This window comes from Gorilla gorilla, chromosome 9 (genome assembly GCF_029281585.2).
Source record: "Gorilla gorilla gorilla isolate KB3781 chromosome 9, NHGRI_mGorGor1-v2.1_pri, whole genome shotgun sequence".
In the NCBI taxonomy this organism is placed as follows: Eukaryota; Metazoa; Chordata; class Mammalia; order Primates; family Hominidae; genus Gorilla; species Gorilla gorilla.
This window is the reverse complement of record NC_073233.2, coordinates 39,142,417-39,163,526: the sequence shown is the minus strand read 5'-3', so window position 1 is coordinate 39,163,526 and position 21,110 is coordinate 39,142,417. Positions and strand designations below refer to the sequence as shown.

Below are 21,110 nucleotides of genomic sequence, written 5' to 3'. Positions count from 1 at the left end.
AAATCAATAAAAAAAGACAAACAACCTAATTAAAATATTCAGAGGAAAATTCAGAATGGCCAATAAATATATAAAAACATGCTAAATGTTATTATTCCTTTTTTCTAAATGTGATTTTCTTTGGTGACAAAGCCATAGGTATTCGACTGTGGTTTGTTGCCTACATTCATAAGTGAAAGATTTGTTAAATTTCAGTTACAGTTTGGTATTTTTTTTCTTTTTCTTGTTTTGAGACAGGCTGTCTCTCTGTTGCCCAGGCTGGAGTGCAGTGGCACAATCTCAGCTCACTGCAAACACCACTTGCAGGCTCAGGCAATCCTCCCACCTCAGCCACCTGAGTAGCTGGGACTACAGGCATGCACCACCATGCCTGACTAACTTTTTTTTTTTTTTTGGAGATGTAGTTTCACTCTTGTTGCCCAGGCTGGAGTGCAATGGCATGATCTCGGCTCACCACAACCTCCGCCTCCTGGGTTCAAGTGATTCTCCTGCCTCAGCCTCCCGAGTAGCTGGGATCACAGGCATGCACCACCACATCTGGCTGATTTTTTTGTATTTTTAGTAGAGACGGGGTTTCTCCATGTTGGTCAGGCTAGCCTCGAACTTCCGACCTCAGGTGATCCACCCGCCTCGGCCTCCCAAAGTGTTGGGATTACAGGCGTGAGCCACTGCGCCCGGCCTATGCCTGACTAATTTTTGTATTTTTGGTAGAGATGGGGTTTCACCATGTTGCTCAGGCTGATTTCGAACTCCTGACCTCAAGCGATCCTCCCACCTTGGCCTTGCAAAGTGCTAGGTGTGAGCCACCGCACCCAGCCATTCATTAGATTAATGTATTAATAAAATAAAACTACTGTTGATTAGAAGAAATGAAAAAATTTGACACTTCCAAGTATTAACAGGGACATAGGCCAATGGGAACTAAAAATCACTGCTAAGTGGAGGAAAATTGTTAAAAATATATCGAGAAAACTATTTGTCATTATTTCAAATTTGAAGATGCCCATAACTTACCACTCAGCAACTGGAGCACTCACACCCCCATTCAGTAGGAGACAGGTACAAAAAATATTCTGGCAGCATTGTTTGTAATACCAAAAAAAAAAAAAAAAAAAAAGAAAAAAAAAAGGATCAACCATCAACAGAAGAATGGATAAATAGAATATATTTTGGTAGATTCATCTGATATGGTTTACATGTGTTGCCCCTACAAATCTCATGTTAAAATGTGATCTGCAATGCTGGAGGTAGGCCTAGTGGGAGATGTTTGGGTTATGAGGGTGGATCCCTCATGAATGGCTTGGTGCTGTCCTCATAGTAATGAGTTCTCACTCTATGTGTTCATGTGAGATCTGGTTGTTTAAAAGAGTCTAGCACCTCCTCCCTGTCTCTCCTGCTTGCTCTTGCCTCATGATATGCCGGCTCCCCCTTTGCCTTCTGACATAATATGAGTTTCCTGCCTCACCTGAAGCAGATGCTGGTGCCATGCTGCTTGGATAGCCTGCCTAACCATGAACCAAATAAACCTCTTTTCTATATAAATTACCCAGTCTAAGGTATTCCTTTACAGCAATGCAAACAGACTAACACACACCTAATGGCATGCAATACAGTACTGAAAACAAATATGCTAAGGCAGTATGCATCAATGTATATAACAATTCTTAACAAATGAAATATTGAGTGAAAATGAAAGTTAGGAACATGTATGTTTATTATGTTTGAGGCATGCACAAAACTAAACAATGTCTTGATTAGGAGTACATTCACATGCAATAAAACTATAAGGATAAGCAAAGAAATGATAGAAAAGAAATTTCAGGAGAGTGACTAGTTAACTTCTGAGCAAGGGAGAGAAGATGTAATCAGGGAAAGAAAAAGAAGAGGCTCCAATGTTATGCTTTATTTCCTAAAATAATAGGTTGTGGGTACATCTAGGTGTGTGTGTGCATCACATAAAGTAGTAAATCAAATCTCAGAAGAGGTTTTTTTTTGTTGTTGTTGTTGTTGTTGTTTTGAGACAGAGTCTTGCTCTGTCACTGTCCCATGTAGCTGGGATTATAAGGGCATGCCACTGTGCCACCATGCCCGGCTAATTTTTGCATTCTTAGTAGAGATGGGGTTTCACCATGATGGCCAGGCTGGTCTCAAACTCCTGATTTCAAGTGATCCATCCGCCTCGGCCTCCCAAAGTGCTGGGATTATAAGTGTGAGCCACTGTGCCCGGCCTCAGAAGAGTTTTAATGAAGTAAGGATGCTGGGAGAGGAATGAGTTAACAGGGAATTGGGGTTGTGTAGAAGTATAAAATGGAGAAGGGGGGAGTTAAAGAAAGACTTGACTTAAGGATTGTATCCAAAGTTGGCCATTGCTAAGATAGTGGCTCTATTTCTTTCCACTTGAATCCTACAAAAAGAAAATTGAGAAACGTTACATATTTTCTCTTATTATTCTATATTAGGGGTTTCTACTCCTCAGGGCATAGAAACTAAAAGTGTGAAAACTATAATAAAGTAATTTCCTTTTTCCCTCTTTAAAGGGCGTGCTGAATTAGAAAGAGCACTGGGTTAAGAGTCAGGAACCCAATTTACTAGTTTTGCTCTGTTTTAATTAATCGTGTGACTTTGGGTAAATAATTTAGCCTAATTGAACCTCAGTTTCCTAAAAAGATGATTTCTAAAGCTTAGCTTTAAGTTCAGTTATTCCAGTGAGTTAGAGAGTCTCTCAACCAAAAAGCAAGTAGTCATGTACATTCATCATTTTAATAAAGATATATTCTATTAATTTGGAAAAGCTGAAGACAGTATTAATTTTCCTTCCACAGTCTTAATGAAGAAATAAAGAAACTAATTTTCCATTACCATTCAAGGGGCAATCCACTCCTTCACAGATTGTGAAATTAATGTAACAGATCCAACCAACTGAACAATCTATGCATCTTTCTTCCCCTCTCCAATTCCAAGCCTTGGAACTGTATTTTACATTAAAAAGTTTAAAAGTTAACTAAAAATTAATGCAGTTTTAAGACTGCAGCTTACATATAATATAATGAAGTTAGAGCAAAATATCTGCAGTGTCCAGTATCTTTGAGTAAGTAACATTTATTATTACCTATGTCTGAAGCACAGCAGATGTTGTGATCTTTACTAATTATAATTTCCCTAATTAAAATAACTTGTACCTACGATGCATGCTTTTCCTAAGTTATTCAGGATGGTAAGCAGATATTAAATCATTTATCTTTACAACATATCAATGAAGCTAGTAGGAGCAAGTATTGTTCTCATTATTTAAAGGAGAAGATTAAAAGTCAAGGATTAGGTCATGATCACACAGTAATTTTTTTGTCATGAACATTAAGACGAGAACCAAAGAAATGTATATATTCCTCCCCCATCCACCTTCCTTCCTATTTAGGGGCAATTCTCTGTTGTGTTTAACTCTTGTGGGTTGCAGGGTCTGCCTTCCACTACTGAAACCAAAGAGGGGGGATGTTTCTTTTCCCTGGCTTGTGGCAGCAAGGGTAAGGGCACATTATCTAGGCTCCAGGATCTGGAAACTCCAACTCAGGGATTGACACAGATGCAGAAAGAATTTAGGAATTACTTGTAATGCTCAAGACAGCAAGTCTACGGTCCAGTTCTGTGTGTGACCCCTCTCCGCCCCCTAGCGTCCTAACCAGACTCTTCCTCTATTATTGTCTAGGTTGTGTCTCTTGCTACTTAGGCTCCTTTAGCTTCTGCCATTTTCTGGATCTACTCCTCCATGCTTCTTATTTTGTGAGCTCACAATATCCTTCCAATAAATTCTCTTCTGCTTATGTTAGCTAGGGCTGATTTCAGTTGCTTGCACACAAGAACACAGGTTCCCTTAACCTTACTTCTGTTGAAGGCATCATATTTTATCCCTAAATTGTCCTGGATGCTTATGATGTTTAAGTTTTGCATTACATTTAAACGTCTCTCTACCATATTAGTTGAAGTTTAGCTGCAAAATCATAATGAGCTTGTAAATATGGCCTTTAGGAGAATGTCAAACACATATTTTTTACTGGGCCTAATTAATAAGGTTAAAATGGAATTCTATTATATGCTGCAAGAAAAAGCAAGATACAAGACAGTATGTATAGAATGATTTCAATTTTATAGACCTATATGTGAATAGAAAAAAGTACTGGCAGAATAGATAATGAAAATATTAATAGGAGTAATGTCTGAGTAGTAGGATTATAAATTAGAGTTCTGTGTGCTTTATTTGGCATTAAACAATTAACATATATTATTTCATAATTATGGAAAACCATAATAATTTAAAAGTTTGTTTCTTAGATAAACTTACGAAGGTAGAAAAATATTTCTTATCTTATAAAAGCAGGAAGAATAGTATTCACCACTTGGCTTCAACAATTATCAATTTATGGCCTTTTTTTTTTTTTCTTTGAGATGGAGTCTCGCTATGTCTCCTAGGCTGGAGTGCAGTGGCACAATCTCAGCTCACTGCAACCTCTGCCTCCCAGGTTCGAGCGATTCTCCTGCCTTAGCCTCCTGAATAGCTGGGACTACAGGCACATGCCACCATGCCTGGCTAATTTCTGTATTTTTAGTAAAGACTGGGTTTCACCATGTTGGCCAGACTGGTCTCAAACTCCTGACCTCAAGTTATCCGCCCACCTCGGCCTCCCAAAGTTTTGGGATTACAGGTGTGAGCCACCGCGCCCAGCCCACATGGCCAGTCTTGTTTTATCTGATGTGTTCCTTACTCCCCACTCATGCTAAATTATCAGCATAGAAAGACTTTTTTTCTTATAATTGGTTATTCCTTCTTTTCTGTATGTTATTTTCCCTTGTAGGAATTCTTATTCAATGACTTTTTCTTCCACACATCTATTCCTTATTCTGATTTTTTTTCCCTTTATCCTTTCTTTAATTTGGTTAAATTTCTGAGTTTGCCTCCTGCTCTTCTAATTCTGCTTCCAACTTTGTTGTACACATGCTTTTAATTTTGGGAATCATGTTTTAAATACAATCTTTTCTGTTCTCAAATTGTTTCATTTTTATAAATGTTTATTTTGTTCTCATAAATGCAATTTATTCTTGGATCTTATGGAGAAAAAGAATCAGAAAATTTTCTAAACTTTTCTCTAAACATGCTTTTCTAGTGAATTTATTTTAGAGGGAGCCATTCTTCTGATTATGCTCTGTCAGGGTGGGCAAACTAAAGTTGCCTGTTTTTGTACTAAGTTTTATTGTAATACAGCCACATCCATTCATTTACATAGTACCTGTGGCTACTTTTGCACAATTCAGGCTACAGTAGTTGCTTTCTTGCTACAATGCAGGACAGAGTTGTGACAGAGGATGTATGGCAGGGGTGTCCAATCTTTTGGCTTCCCTGGGTCACACTGGAACAAGAAGAATTATCTTGGACCATACATAAAACACACTAACACTAACAATAGCTGCTGAGCTAAAAAAAAAAAAAGTTGCCAAAAAAAAAATCCCATAATGTCATAAGAAAGTTTATGAATTTGTGTTGGGCTGCATTCAAAGCTGTCCTGGGCCACATGCAGCCCACAAACCATGGGTTGGACAAGCTTTATGTATGGCATGCAAAACCTAAATATTTACTATCTGGCCCTTTCTAGAAAAAATTTGTTGGCCTCATTTCTAGGTAGCTCTTACTCTTGAATTTCAGAATGTTTTCCATGGGTCTAGAGATTTTCCTTTATTTCCTTTCATTATCAGCAGGGGTTAGTGTTGCAGGCCGAAAGAGTGAGGGTCGTGATCAACTCAGTATACCACTGGAAGCTATACGAGTAAACAGCAAATTGTTTTCATAAATGCAGGATGTTGGCAAACTGACAAACTGCGTCCACTGCCCAGAAGGAATGCTGAGGGCAGTCACACCCAAAGTGCAGTGTTTCTTGTGATTAGGCACATTTGAAGCCTGTTAGCAATAATGTGAACCTGTGATCAATCAAACAGCTGACCAATCGTTACCTCCTCCTCCCTGCTCTTTCTACCCAATAAATAGGAAGGGCTGTAGAAGCTCAGGGTGGCTGCTCTTGCTCACTAGAAGCAGGGAGCCCTCTTCTTCTTCCCTGGACCCCTTCTTAAAAACAGATTATTTTGTCTTAAGTTTTCATTTCTGCATTCGTCTTCCTTCACTCAGTCCCATAGTAGCAGTGGCAAACCGCGGCAGGTTAGTACCAGAATCAAACAGATGCTTTTTCAAATTCTGTCTGCCTGAGGCCCATGTCAGACCTATCAGATCAGAATTCTTAACTGTGCCGGCCTTTTTGCTCACATAATACTGAGTAAGAATTTTCTAACCATTTTGCCTTTAAGGCCAGCTCTGTGATTTGGACCTGGGGAGGCTAACCACCTGAAAAAAGTCTATTTGGAAGACTTTTCTCTTGTTTCTTTCTTTCTTTTTTTTTTTGAGACAGGTCTTGCTCTGTAACCCAGGCTGCCAGGCTAGAGTGCAGTGGCATGATCTCAGCTCATTGCAACCTCCGCCTCCTGGGTTCAAGCAATCCTCCCGCCTCAGCCTCCCGAGTAGCTGGGACTACAAGTGTGCACCACCTCGCCTGGCTAATTTTTATATTTTACGTAGAGATGGGGTTTCACCGTGTTGCCCAGGCTGGTCTTGAACTCCTGGGCTCAAGGGATCCCCCCACCCGCCTCAGCCTCCCAAAGTGCTGGGATGATAGGGGTGAGCTACCATGCCTGGGTAGTGACTAGCTTTTTTCTCCACGATTTTTCCTGTGTCTCCTTTGTGTCAACACCAATCAAAAGGAATCTAAGTGTTATTTTAAGAGGTTTGGCTTTCACAAAAATAGCTACATTCAATAATGGAAATAAACTTGGATTTTTAACCTCCTTTAACTAGTTTTCTGCTTACAGCAAAGATTATACACATATTAGTCAGGAAGTTCACATAGGGCAATGTGAGTTAAACCCATTATTATCTTGGGTCAAATTAGTTTACTACTTCATAACAAGAAAAGAGGACTTTCCAAAAATGAGTCTTAGATCCTGCAAAGGCCACAAAATGAACCACAGATTTGGAATTAGCTATAGCTTGTTTAACTTTGGGAAAAGTATTTGAAATCTTTGGGCTTTAATTATTGGCATTGTAGTTTGAATTGAGAATTTTATTTCCTTCTGGCTCTAAAATTCTTTAACGCTATATTTGAGTATAGGCCTGTCACTGGTCAGCTCCAGTTGAGTCTCCGCAGAGAAGAACTTGGTGGCTCAGAGGGCTGGTCAGGAGCAGTGGGGAAAGGCATAAAGATGTGGAAATTAACTGAAAAATAATACCATAGCTTTTCCCAAGACTGGTCTAGGTCTCTCTTCCTATGTCTTGTGGAATTTTTAACTGACTTCATATGGATGTTTCAAGCCGCATTTGGCCAAAATATCAATTTGTATGGTAGATAAATCTGATCTGAAGGATTTTCTTCAGAAAATTACCTCAAGTTGGCTTTGTGTTTTATATTTTTGTTTAACTTAGACCCACATTTTGGATACAGTTTCTTACACTTGACTTGACTCACTGAACTCTATGAATAAAGGGGCCCTGCAAGCATTTTCGTATATTTTATAGCAGTATAAGTTTTAAGAGCTCTTTCATCCTTTTCCTACTTATGTGGAATGCTTATTAATGTCACAGGGATTTACTATGATTGAAATAAAGGGAGTCTGTGACCTTGGAAAGTTTGTAAGCAGTCTTTAGGTGCATAAATGGTATTACTTGTTTATGAACATCAAATAAAAGTTCAAATAGCATTAACATGAAAAGCAGAAAATAAGATGTGGAAGATATGTCTATATCATTAACTGAAGAGAATTGAAAGAGAAATTAAATTAATTATCTGGGTAACTGCCTCATTTTTTCACTCTTAAGGCTGGGACACTATTGTTAGAAACTCACTCTACTCAGCCTGAGTAATGGAAGAGCCTTCTTTGAGATACAAGGTTCTGTATGTTCGAATTAGTGTATCAATGATTGCAGAGATAGAACTACTTTCTGATGACTTTTTTCTGTTCTCTTAAGGTGGTTTGTCTCTGTATCCACTCCTTTATTCTGCAGTTTGAGTCAGGGAAAGAACAGGTAAGTGTTTAATCTATATTCTGAACTAATTTTGAAGGAAGAAGCAGGTGAAGGTTGGGCAGAGGATGAACATTCACTACATACTTTGGCATTAGTGGAGTCTCTTTTTAATGTAAATACTCAATGAAGAATATTCCTACTTTGAATCAAAAGCATCCAAACAGGGCTTAAGTAAACCTTTGTTTTGAGGTTATAGACTAAATCTTTTTTGTTTGTTTGTTTTTACATTCGAGACTATCATAAAACAAATGGACTAAATCTTTAACCACAGTATGAAAATAAGAAGAAGGAAGAGAATATGGAAGGCTCAGGGCAACCTATTCACTATTTCTGGGAAAATACTTGTCTTATTGCACAAAGGAATAGTTCAGTATTTGAAACCATAGGCAAAAGATAGGGTCAGTTGGCTATTAATGTGAAAATTGAGCTAATTCAAATCTCCTGGCCACCTCTAGTGTTTTAAGCACTCACTTCTAGTTTGTAAAGAAAACTCTTGACTATGAAAAGTTACTAGAAATTATATCTTTGGCTGGCACCAGTGGCTCACACCTGTAAACCCAGCACTGTTGGAGGCTAAGGCAGGCAGATCACCTGAGCCCAGGAGTTCGAGACCTGCTTGGGTGAAACCCTGTATCTACTAGAAATACAAAAATTAGCGGAGCGTTGTGGTGTGCGCCTGTAGTCCCAGCTACTCGGGAGGCTGAGGCAGGATAATCACTTGATCTTGGGAGGCAGATGTTGCAGTGACCTGTGGTTGTGTCACTGCACTCCAGCCTGGGCAACAGAATGAGATATTGTCTCAAAAAAAAACGAAATGAGGTCTTCAATTTGACAAGAATACCAGGTTTAGGTTGGGTGTGGTGGCTCAAGCCTATAATCCCAGTATTTTGGGAGGCCGAGGTGGGTGGATCACTTGAGGTCGGGAGTTCGAGACTAGCCTGGTCAACATAGTGAAACCCCGTCTCTACTAAAAATAAAAAAAAAATTAGGTAGGTGCTGTGGCATACACCTGTAGTCTCAGCTATTCAGGAGGTTAAGGCAGAAGAATCGCTTGAACCTGGGATGGGGAGGTTGCAGTGAGCTGAGATTGTGCCACTGCACTCCAGCCTGGTGACAGAGCGAGACTCTGTCTCAAAAACAAACAAACAAACAAACAAAACACCAGGTTTAATAAATTACCCACAAAATGATTACATACTGCACTTTTAGATCATAATTTAGTTAAAGATATCCAGACATGATTAGCAGTCTAATCTTCAAATATAAAGAAAAATCTATAGCATTATGTCACATTATACTATCTAGGATAATTGATTAATGCATACTATTTCAGGCATGGCAATATAGGATAGCTGCCATTTCATGGCACTATACAAAGTTCAAGATCTAGTCAAGCTAAAGGTATAAAAATTCAATTTTATATGTTCCTTTATGGAATTGACTAAATAATTGAATCCCATGAACTAAATTGATAAGTGATTTGTTAATATTTAATAAAAGGTGCATGCTGTTTAGTACATTAGTCTATTAGTGAAGACAAACTAGTATCAAAAATTATGGTAAATACTGGCCAGGTGCGGTGGCTCACGCCTGTAATCCCAGCACTTTGGGAGGCCAAGGCAAGTGGATCACCTGAGGTCAGAAGTTTGAAAACACCCTGGCCAACATGGTGAAGCCCCGTGTCTACTAAAAATACAAAAATTAGCCAGATGTGGTGGCGCACATCTGTAATCCCAGCTATTCAGGAGGCTGAGGCAGAATCGCTTGAACCTGGGAGGAGGAGGTTGCAGTGAGCCGAGATCACGCCACTGCACTCCAGCCTGGATGACAGAGCAAGACTCCATCTCAAAACAAAATAAAACAAACACAAACAAACAAACCTTATGGTAAATACGATGGCTCAGGCCTGTAATCCCAGCACTTTGGGAGACCCAGGCTGGCAGATCACTTGAAGCCAGGAATTTGAGACCAGCCTGGCTAACATGGTGAAACTCTGTCTCTACTAAAAATCCAAAAAAAAAAAAAAAAAAAAGAAAAATTAGCTGGGCATGGTGGTGCACACCTGTGGTCTCAGCTACTTGGGAGGCTGAGGCATGAGAATTGCTTGAACCTGGGAGGCAGAGGCTGCAGTGAGCTGAGATCATGCCACTGCACTCCAGCCTGGGCAACAGAGAAGACTCTGTCTCAAAAAAATTATGGTAAATAGTTTCAGAAAACAGGGATAATCTGAAGCTGTGATAGCCAGGTACAAGAGGTTCTCCTCCATAGCAGTAGTTATTAGTGAGTGGTTCACACACTTTAGTGTAATAATCACCAGGAATTGCTTGTTAGAACAATCTTTAAATTATGATGTAGGATGAGTTTCTGTTAGGAAGAATTCTGTATACAGTATATGTAAGCTCATCAATTGCTTGTTGATGCTTGTAACTTGCTTTTATATTTTGGTATACAGCTTTTTCCTTGATCATCTATCACTTTACAGAAGTGTACAATGTTAGCAAAACGGTGTCATGTCATATTAACCAATATTCTCACAATTGGTGATACTAATGAAGACTCTGAGGGATGAGAAGACGATGACAACATTTTTGATTCACTAAGATTAAATTATGGTTGGTGTGTTTTTATATTTTAAGAACATTTTCCTGTGTTTTTTGGTCATGCCTTCATGATATTAGTAACTTTTTATAAATAAAACTTTGAATTAATTAGACATTTCATATAGTAATAATACCAGAAAAAAAGAGAACGAGAGAACTATAAATGTTAGTGCAGCAGGCAGTCATCTATGAAGTATGATATTTGGAAGGACCTAACTGATAGAAAATATCTTTTTTATAGGCTGTTACTGTGACTGAAATTTGGCTATCAGAGATATTGATTTGCATATGATTAACAGATATTGAGTTTTCACTGTGTATCTAGAGCTTTATATTCATTGTCTCAACTGACTCTCATAATAATCCAATAAAATATGTAATGTTTTATCTCTGATTTAAAGATGAATAATTTAAGGTCCTCTTCTCTATGTTCTCTTCCTGGGTGATCTAACTGAGTTCCATGGATTACACACATTATGCTATTCACTTCCAAATTTGTATTTCCAGCTGAGACCCTTCTTTAAGCTTCAGACTCAACATTTCCAGTTGCCTTTTTGACTTTTCCATGTGGATGTCTCATAGATACCTTAAACTTGACATCTGCAAAAATAGAACCACTGATTTTTGTAGCAGATGCTATTGGTTGCCTACTTAACTCCATTTTCTCCTTCTTTGTTATTGGCAGAGTTATAATTTTGTTAGTGTGGTTTTTTTTTTTTTTTTTGAGATGGAGTCTCACTCTGTTGCCCAGGCTGGAGTGCAGTGGTGCGATTGCCGCTCACCACAACCTCTGCCTCCCAGGTTCAAGCGATTCTCCTGCCTCAGCCTCCCAAGTAGCTGGGACTACAGGTGTGTGCCACCACGCTGGGCTAATTTCTGTATTTTTAGTAGAGATGGGGTTTCACTATGTTGGCCAGGCTGGTCTTGAACTCCTCACCTCATGATCTGCCTGCCTTGGCCTCCCAAAATGCTGGGATTACAGGCGTGAGCCACTGCGCCCAGCCAGTTAGGATTTCTATACCCCTACCCACCACGTGGATTGGGGAAGATGGCTCTGTCTCCAGCTCTAGGAGTAACTCTTGATTTATATAAGCCAGCCATGGATATCCCATTCCTTTGTCAGTGATTGGTTTAAGATAGGCATGTGAATGAGTTTGAGCCGATGAGATATGAGCAGATGTCTGCCAGGAAGTTTCTGGAAAGATTTTTCTCCCTTTAAGTAGTCACTAGACTACCCAACCTTCTTCTTCCTTTTTATGTTGTTGTATATAAATGTGATGCTCAGAACTAAAAGCAATCTCGCTGCCTATATGAGGATGGAGCCAACACTGGAGGAGGGCAAAACAAAGAGACTAAGGAATAGAGCAAGTGATTTCACAAATCACATCAGGAATCCTCCATCTCTTGACTTCCTATTATCTGAGACAATAACTTTATTGACAACTCAATTTAAGTTGAATATTTCTGTTATTTGCAGCCAAGGCATCCTGATAACAATTTTTTTGCCCCTAAAGTGTTGACTTTCCTTCTCCATTTTATTAAATGGTTATACTATCTACTCAGGTGCTTAAGCAGGAACTGTAAGACTCATTACTTCACTCTTCTTCTCCTACGTCGTCCTAAATCTTTGACTAGGCCTGCAACTTGGAGGAGAGGAATAAGAGAGAGGGAAAGAGAAGTATACTATTACTCTGAAGTTTCCATCTTAATTAACTGAAAGGATGGTGCCATCATTAACATAAGTAAAGGGGTCCAGAAGAGGAGTTAGTTGAGGGGGCCAAAAAAGATAAATTTTATAAATATGTTGAGTTTGTTTTATTGCTTTTCATTAAATTTTGAATTAATAGCTCAAAAGAAAACCTATTCTATTAGGAAAAAAGCAAAAGTCTTATTAAGAGTATGCCTAATCTCAATTTTATAATAAGAATAACTTTTAAAAATATATAGATGAAGTCTCACTGTGCTGCCCAGGCTGAAGTGCAGTGGCTTGATCATAGTCCACTGCAACCTTGAATTCAAGAATAATGTTTGACTTTTTCTCCCATGTACATTATATCTAAAATAAGGTTAAATAAAATAAATAAATAATAAGTTCACATAAAACCTCTCCCATGGTGTATGTAGTACATCTTCTAGATAATTATTTGTAGTTGATTAATCCATCATACTAATATTGACACTTAAAATTCAATAGCTAATTGACATGTTACTATATTATATACAAAGTAAAAAGCTAGAGTGAAAATTCAATACATACAGCAAATTTTAGAAAGATTTCAACTACAGTTTGTGGTGCTATCAATTATTACATGAAAATTTTAATATGCAACTCTGACTATAAATATTTATCCATTAATATTTATTAAATGTATGTTATGTGCCAAGCACTGTGCTGAGGTTACAGATACAAAGATGAATATGATACATTCTCTGCCCACAAGCATGGAAAGAAATAACTATAATGAAATGTGGTAAGTGCTGTAACTATAACAAAGTTATAAGCACTTGTTTTTACTATAGCATTTAAGTAGGCTGCAGAAACCTATTCATTTACTTCGTGCATATAAGTTATTCTTTGATGTAGATATTATCTCCTGTTATTCTCCTAAGGGAGTCACTGTGCTTATTCACAACCAATTCTAACCAGCTCTAGGTCTAATAGTGTAGGATATGAAAACTGATTACAGAGAACCTAGTTTGGGAGACATGTAAATATGCTTACTCCCTTTACTACATCAAGTAAAAATGACATACTTTCACTCTGACAATTATGGGTAGGACTGGATTAAGACAGTCTGAGGCTTTAATCTATGTTAAGTGTAAAAATAATTCCAAATTGTAATAAAGATTCACATTCTATTCATTAAAAAAAACCCACATGCTGGGCATGGTGGTTTGTGCTCAGGAGTTCGAGACCAGTCTGGGAAATATGATAAAACCCTGTCTATACAAATAAATACAAAAAATGGGGCCAGGCATGGTGGCTCATGCCTGTAATCCCAGCACTTTTGGAGGGTGAGGTGGGCAGATCAGTTGAGGTCGGGAGTTCGAGACTAGCCTGGCCAACATAGTGAAACCCCATTTCTACTAAAAATACAAAAATTAACTGAGCGTGGTGGCGCAGGCCTGTAATCCCAGCTACTCAGGAAGCTGAGGCAGGAGAATCACTTGAACCCGGGAGGTGGAGGTTGCAGTGAGCTGAGATTGTGCCACTGTATTCCAGCCTGGGAGACAGAGTGAAACTCTGTCTCAAAAAAAAAAAAAAAAAAAAGAAAAAAAAATTAGCCAGGTGTGGTGGTGCACTCCTGTGGTCTTAGCTACTTGTGGGGCTGAGGAGGGAGGATCGCTTGAGACCAGGAGGTAAGGCTGCAGTGAGCCGAGATTGCACCACTGCACTCCAGCCTGGGTGACAAAATGAGACTCTGTCTCAACGCCCCCCCCTCCAAAAACAAACAAACAAAAACCCAAAAAGCAAAAAACAAAACAAAAACCCACAGACTTTGTAGTGAAAAAAAAGCGTTTAATTTGCATATATGTAAAGTTACATTAGATTAACTAAGAGGGGAAAATGGGAACAGAAAAAAGGGAAACAAGAGAGCATGTGGTAGAAAGAGGAAGAACTTCCCATTACCTGTGCTTGGAGTTAGATGCCTGATTAGCCACTGAAAATATCTTTGCTTACTCATTCATGAATTCATTTAACCAATTTATACATACTGAGTTCCTAAAAATTGTAATGACAATAATAACGAATAATAAGGTGGGGCACGGTGGTTCACGCCTGTAATCCCAGCACTTTGGGAGGCCAAGGCAGGAGAATCACTTGAGCCCAGGAGTTTGAGACTAGCCTGAGCAACACAGGGAGACCCCTGTCTCTACAAACAAACAAAATAGCTGGGCATGGTGGCATGCACCTGTGGTCCCAGCTACTCAGAAGGCTGAGGTGGGGATCACTGGGGCCCAGAACCCCTGGGGCCCAGGAGGTTGAGGTTGCAGTTAGTGGTGATTGTGCCACTGCACTCCAGCCTGGGTAGTGAGCGAGACCTCGTCTAAAATACTAATACTAATACAACAGCTCATACTTTTTGAATGCTTACTATCGGCCAAGCACAGTGCTATGCACTTTGTGCACCTTATCTGTCATATTTGTATCTTAGAGGTAGGTAGTACAGGTTGGGTGTCCTTTCTCCAAAATGCTTTGGTGTTTCAGATTTCAGGGTTTTTGGATTTTGAAATATTTGCACATACACAACGGGATATGTTGGGTTAGAGACCCAAATCTAAACACAAAATTCATTTATGTTTCCTATGCACCTTATGCATATAGCCTGATGGTGATTTTATACAATATTTGTAATAACTTTATGCATGAAACAAAGTTTTGATGGCAGTCTGTCATGTGAAGTCCAGTGTGGAATTTTCCACTTGTATCATCAGGTTGGTGCTCAAAAAGTTTCAGATTTTGGAACATTTAGGATTGCAGATTTTTGGATTAGGGATGATCATACTGTATCATTACTCCCATTTTACCAATGTGGATTTTGAGGCACAGAGAGGTCAAATGCCTTGCCCAATGTCCTAAGCTAGTAAATGGCAGAGTCAGGATTTGCACCAAGCCATTTGCTCTTAAGCACTGTGCTGTGTGCCATCTACTGTGCTAGCCATTGGGGATTTAAAAGTAAATATGACAAAGTCCCTGTCCTCAAAAAGTTCACAGTCTATTAGGAGAGAGAAAGTGTATACAGACAATTGCAAGGGCCTATGATAAATACTACAATAAAGATATGTAGAGTCAAGTGATTGCACCAAGCAGGGAATGATTAGTTCTACTTAGATGGGAGTGGAGAGTTGATGAAATTTCAAAGAGGGGACCTGTGAACTGGAATTTAAAGGATGAGAAAGTGTTTTTGGATAGGCCTAGTGACAGTAAAGAGCATCCAGGTAGAGGAAGCAGCATGTACAAAGAAAGGCGAAGTGAACTGCTGGTTGTGGCAGAATCAGGATATGCCAGGCAAGTGGAGGAAGATGTACAGAGTTCTAAACTTGTTTTTTGTTTTTTGAGACAAGGTCTCTCTCTGTCACCCTGGCTGGAGTGCAGTAGCGCAATCATAGCTCACTGCAGTCTCAAACTCCTGGGCTCAAGTGATCCTTCTGCCTCAGGTTCCAAAGCAACTGGGACTATAGATGTGTGCCACCATTCCTGGCACATGGATGCAGTTTCTAACTGCTGATAGAAACAGTTAGGTTTCTTTAAATGTTCACATGTATCATGACTTGAAAGTGATATCCCCAAAGTGAAAATAATGGTTAAGTCCTTTAACTTTTTAAGTTGTTACTTTTTTTTTTTTTTTTGAGGCAGTCTCAGTCTGTCACCCAGGCTGGAGTGGAGTGGTGTGATCTCGGCTCACTGCAACCTCTGCCTCCTGGGTTCAAGCGATTCTTACGCCTCAGCGTCCTGAGCAGCTGGGATTACACAGGCACCTGCCACCATGCCCGGCTCATTTTTGTATTTTTTGTAGAAACGGGGTTTCTCTATGTTGGCCAGGCTGGTCTCAAATTCCCAACCTCAAGTGGTCCACTCACCTTGGCCTCCCAAAGTATTGGGATTACAGGCATGAGCCACCACAGCTGGCCGAAAAACCCCTTTATAAGGGCATCACATCCTATTCTCCCCTCATGACTCAATCGTCTCCTAAAGGCCACACCTCATAACACACTTGCTTTGGAGATTAAGTTTCAACATGAATTGTGGACAGGACAAAAACATTCAAACCATAGCACTGATCATTGGGGAAATTGCATGGGGTTAGAAGGGCATTCAGAGGTGATTACATTCAACTCATTAGCCTCTCTACACCTTAGTTTTCTAATATGCAAAAAGTGCATAGTAATAGGATTGTTGTGGAGACTAAGATGAGATGATGTATGTAAAAACACTTAGCTCATTGTCTGGCACATAGTAAATTATCGTAAATATTAGTTATTATTAGAGTATAGCTGTTATGGTTGGTAAACACCAAATTGAAAGGTCATAGTCCATTTATTCATTCATATGAATTTATTTGGCATTTACATGCCAGACATTGTGCTAGATTCTGGTAAGCAAGTGAACAAAATTCATCTCTGTTTTCACGAAGCTTGTGTCCTAGGATACAGTTAATAAATATACCAGACGAGATGGTGATTGTGCTACAGAGAATAAAACAAGGTGGGGTCAAAGTAGGGGATGTGCATGGGTGTTACTATGGGGTAGTTAGGAATGCTCTCCCTAAAAAGGTGACATCTGGGCAAACGCTTGGAGAAAGGGAAGGAGTAAAAAGAATTCCAGACAGATTTTTACTGGAAAACGTGGTTAAAAATTTGAGGGCGGGGGGCCGGCTGCGGTGGCTCATGCCTGTAATCCCAGTACTTTGGGAGGCCAAGGCGGGCAGATTACCTGAGGTCAGGAGTTCAAGACCAGCCTGGCCAACATGGTGAAACCCCGTCTCTACTAAAAATACAAAAATTAGCCAGGCGTGGTGACAGGCGCCTGTAATCCCAGCTACTCGGGAGGCTGAGGCAGGAGAATCGCTTGAACCCGGGAGGTGGAGGTTGCAGTGAGCTGAGATCGTGCCATTGCACTCCAGCCTGGGGGACAAGAATGAGACTTTGTCTCAAAAAAAAAAAAAAATTTGAGGGCAGGAACCACTTCTTTTACATTTTGGTAGCATGCAAAAACAATGTAGGCCTGAAACATATTACATTCTTATTGAATGACTATTCCACATAACATACTGAAACATATCATTAGTTAGGTGCTTAAAATAGGTGTGATTATCAGTATAATTAGAACTACAGTTTTTTTTCTATTTCACTTTAAAAATTAAGCAACTTTTCTTTTTTTTTTTTTTTGACAGGGTTTTGCTCCATTGCCCAGGCTGGAGTGCAGTGGTGCAGTCTTGGGTCACTGCAGTCTTGACCTCCCAGGCTCAATCTATCCTCTTGCCTCAGCCTCCCAAGTAGCTGGGATTACAGCCGCACGCCACCATGCCCAGCTGATTTTTGTATTTTTGGGTAGAGACGGGGGTCTCACCATGTTGCCTAGGCTGGTATCGAACTCCTTACCTGAAGCAATCCTCCCACCTCAGCCTCCCAAATTGTTGGGGTTACAGGCATGAGCCAGTAAACCCTCACACCCGGCTAACATTTATTTTTTGAATTAGTAACACATTCACATGAAGCAAACATCAAAAAGTATAAAAAGCTATTCAGTGAAGTCTCCCTCTCTCTCCTGTTCCCATCCCCACACTTCCCATTGCTCCCCACAGGTAACACTTACTCGTTTTTCTTTCATCTTTCCAAAGACTTTTTTAAAAAAACGAATATATCGGGAGGCTGAGGCAGGAGAATGGCATAAACCTGGGAGGTGGAGCTTGCAGTGAGCCGAGATCGCGCCACTCCACTCCAGCCTGGGCGACAGAGCGAGACTCCGTCTCAAAAAAAAAAACAAACAAAAAACCGAAAACAAACAAAAACAAAAAAGAATATATAAGCCAATACATGTTGTACTTAAGGAAAAACATCAAATATCCAGGTATCTTTTCCGAAGCTTGTATTTAAAAAGAAAATAAAATCAACCATATTTTGCCCCAGATGCTCAAGATTACCCACGTATCTTAGGCTAATGACCTTCAAGCCGGAAGTGCCCTAGGGCGGGAAAAGGTGAACCGGAAGGGCCAACAGGAGCTAGAGGCGCGCTTCACTGAGGTAACTCGGAGCAGTCACAAGCGTGTAGTTGGGCTGTTTAGGAAGCAGCCCTAATCTTTTCATCCAGGGTCCACTTACGGGTTTGCCCTGCACCTCCAGCTGCCTAACCTACCCTTCGTTGCTCTGGTTGCCAAGGGGCTGCTTTGGCCTGGAGCCTCCTGACTGCTGGGCTGTGTCTAGAATCTTCCACGCTCCCGACCCAGGAGAAGCAGCCACACTGAGGCTTCCATCTGGATCTCTGCTTGGGCAGGATTGAGACTGCGGGTGAGTCATGAGGGTCTCGTCTGTTCATCGTGGAGAAGCGCCTTCTGTACATGTGCCTTGCGTGGTGGTGGTTTTTGTTTTAAACCTCATATTTGCCTTATGAATGCAATGCAATCATGTCGATTGTTCTTCTGAAAATTTTCAAACAACTCTGACCGCTCAGAGTTAGCAACATTTGGAACTGTTATTGGTGAATCTCGACTTTTTCTTTGGTGAACGTTACTCTTTGCAGAATGTTTTAAGTATAGTGCGAAAGTTCTAGCGCAGTTGCAGAAGTGTGTAAATTCCCAAGGACATTTCTCTATTTTTTCTTCATTCTGCTGGTAATTTTGTTTCTCCCAAACTGCCTTGCACGAGCAAATTTAAATGGAATCTCACTGGGAATGAAATGACTGCCCTGCTAATCCTGATAATGCTGAATTCTAGATATAAATTATTTGGTCGGGGCGGTGGCTCACATCTGTAGTCCCAGCACTTTGGGATGCTGAGGCGGGCGGATCACCTGAGGTCAGGAGTTTGAGGCCAGCCTGGTCAACATGGTGAAACCCCGTCTCTACTAAAAATACAAAAATTAGCCGGGCGTGGTGGCGGGCGCCTGTAGTCCCAGCTACTCAGGAGGCTGAGGCAGGAGAATTGCTTGAACCCGGGAGGCGGAGGTTGCAGTGAGCCGAGATCACTCCACTGCACTCCAGCCTGGGCAACAGAGCGAGACTCTGTCTAATAAAATAAAATAAAATAAAGTAAAATAAAATAAAATAAATTATTCATGTCATTGCTGCAATCTTCCACTTCACTTTGCTTTTGAAAATAAGTGACAACCCTTAAGTCATTTATGGGAACCTTTACGATCACTGCACTTCTTTTAGAAAGAAAATGTGAAGATTCCACGGAGTCTTCTGCTTACATTAATTGAGATCCTCAAATTGATGATTATTGGTTATTTTGCTTTAGTTGTGATAAATTCCTATGGCTCTCTTTGTTTTATGCCTTGAAGAAAAAACCTATACTGAAATATCCCAACCTGAGAATCAGCAAATACGCTGTGGATGGAGTTTCCTCTGTAGTCCTTCACTGGTGTCTTCTCTCAGCCATTTCTTCGGCCAATTTGAGTCTTTACAACTCTCCCTGGTTTCAGGGTTGCGTTGGGGGTAGTTGTTAAGTTTTGGAAAATTAGATTCCCCACTTTGATGATTTATAAAGTGTGTTAATGCAGCTTGAGAAAACGTTTTAATTTCCATACGGCTTCATATCGTAGTGTCAGGAAGGAAGCGAATGACAGATTTTTAAATTCCGAGTGTCCACCAGGCGGCAGCATAGGGTTTTTAGTTTCTTTCGCTCTGGCCGTGTATCCCGTAACAACTGTACAGGTGCGGTGATAGCGTTATTCTAATAGTAATATATATCATATGTGGAATGCTTATTACACGCCAGGGGCTGGAAATTATCTCATTTAATCCTAAAAAAACAAACCCCAAACCCTGTACCGTAGGTATTCCCAGTATTCTCCTTACACTTCATGGGAAAACCATGGGAAAGGGATTAAATAATAATGCAAGGCTGATTACACAGCCGACAAGTGGTGGAACTAGAATTGAAACCCAGATGCTTAACCACTACTTCATGATAACCAAATTAAAGTTATTGCAAGTTTGATCAAATTGTGAAGGATGCTATAGTTAAGATGAGAAATCTGATTGTGAGTTTTCTGAAGGAGGTGAAAATTGGACACTGTAATTTATATAGTGTACCTCAAGACAGTTGGAGGTACACCGTTTCCAAAAGACAGTATTTCCTAAATTGTGTTCCAGGGAGCACTAGTCCTGTGAGATGCTTCAATAAAAAAAGGTTTCTGTGGCCAAAAATACTCTTGGAATTCATTTAAGGACTCTAAAATGTCCTGCAGTAAAGGAACTTGTTTAACCTAACTTTTTTTGAACTCACAGCATTCTTAAACTCTCATTACAGCCGACATTAGTCAATAGTTAGTTTTACCATATGAGTAAATACTTACACATGAGTCCATACTTACCTTTACCATAAGCAGTGTACACTTATGTTTTTTATTTTATTTTTTACTAGTCTAGCCTTTCATTAAAAAAAAAATTCTGGTCAAGACCCATTACATTGATTTTTTGACTCATGAATGAGTCACAGTCTACAGTTTTACTGCACTAGACCGTGGGGTCCTATTTTTTTGTGCTGTGCTTATTAATGGAACACACTTTGGGAAATTGTGTTAGGGCTATAGTTGAAAGAAGTCATTGATTCAATGGTAAATGTCTTTGTTGATGGATTATGTTCTTTTATCAGTCCTGGTAACAGTTGAATGAGAACAGTGGTGGGGATTGTGTGTGTGTGTGTGTGTGTATGTGTGTGTGTGTGTGTGT

At 39.9% G+C, this 21,110-nt stretch overlaps 1 protein-coding gene across 2 annotated transcripts in view; it reads left to right on the top strand.

Moving 5' to 3' along the window:
* CCDC73 (coiled-coil domain containing 73) overlaps window positions 1-21,110 on the top strand; it is a 234,870-nt gene that overhangs the window by 17,565 nt on the left and 196,195 nt on the right. Inside the window, exon 3 of one of the 2 annotated variants that reach the window (XM_055356532.2) lies at window positions 8,057-8,113. The gene's annotated coding sequence lies outside the window, so the exon portion shown is untranslated. Of the gene's footprint in view, window positions 1-8,056; window positions 8,114-18,264; window positions 18,724-21,110 lie in introns of those variants that run through there. The other variant, XM_055356533.2, reaches the window with a different exon arrangement.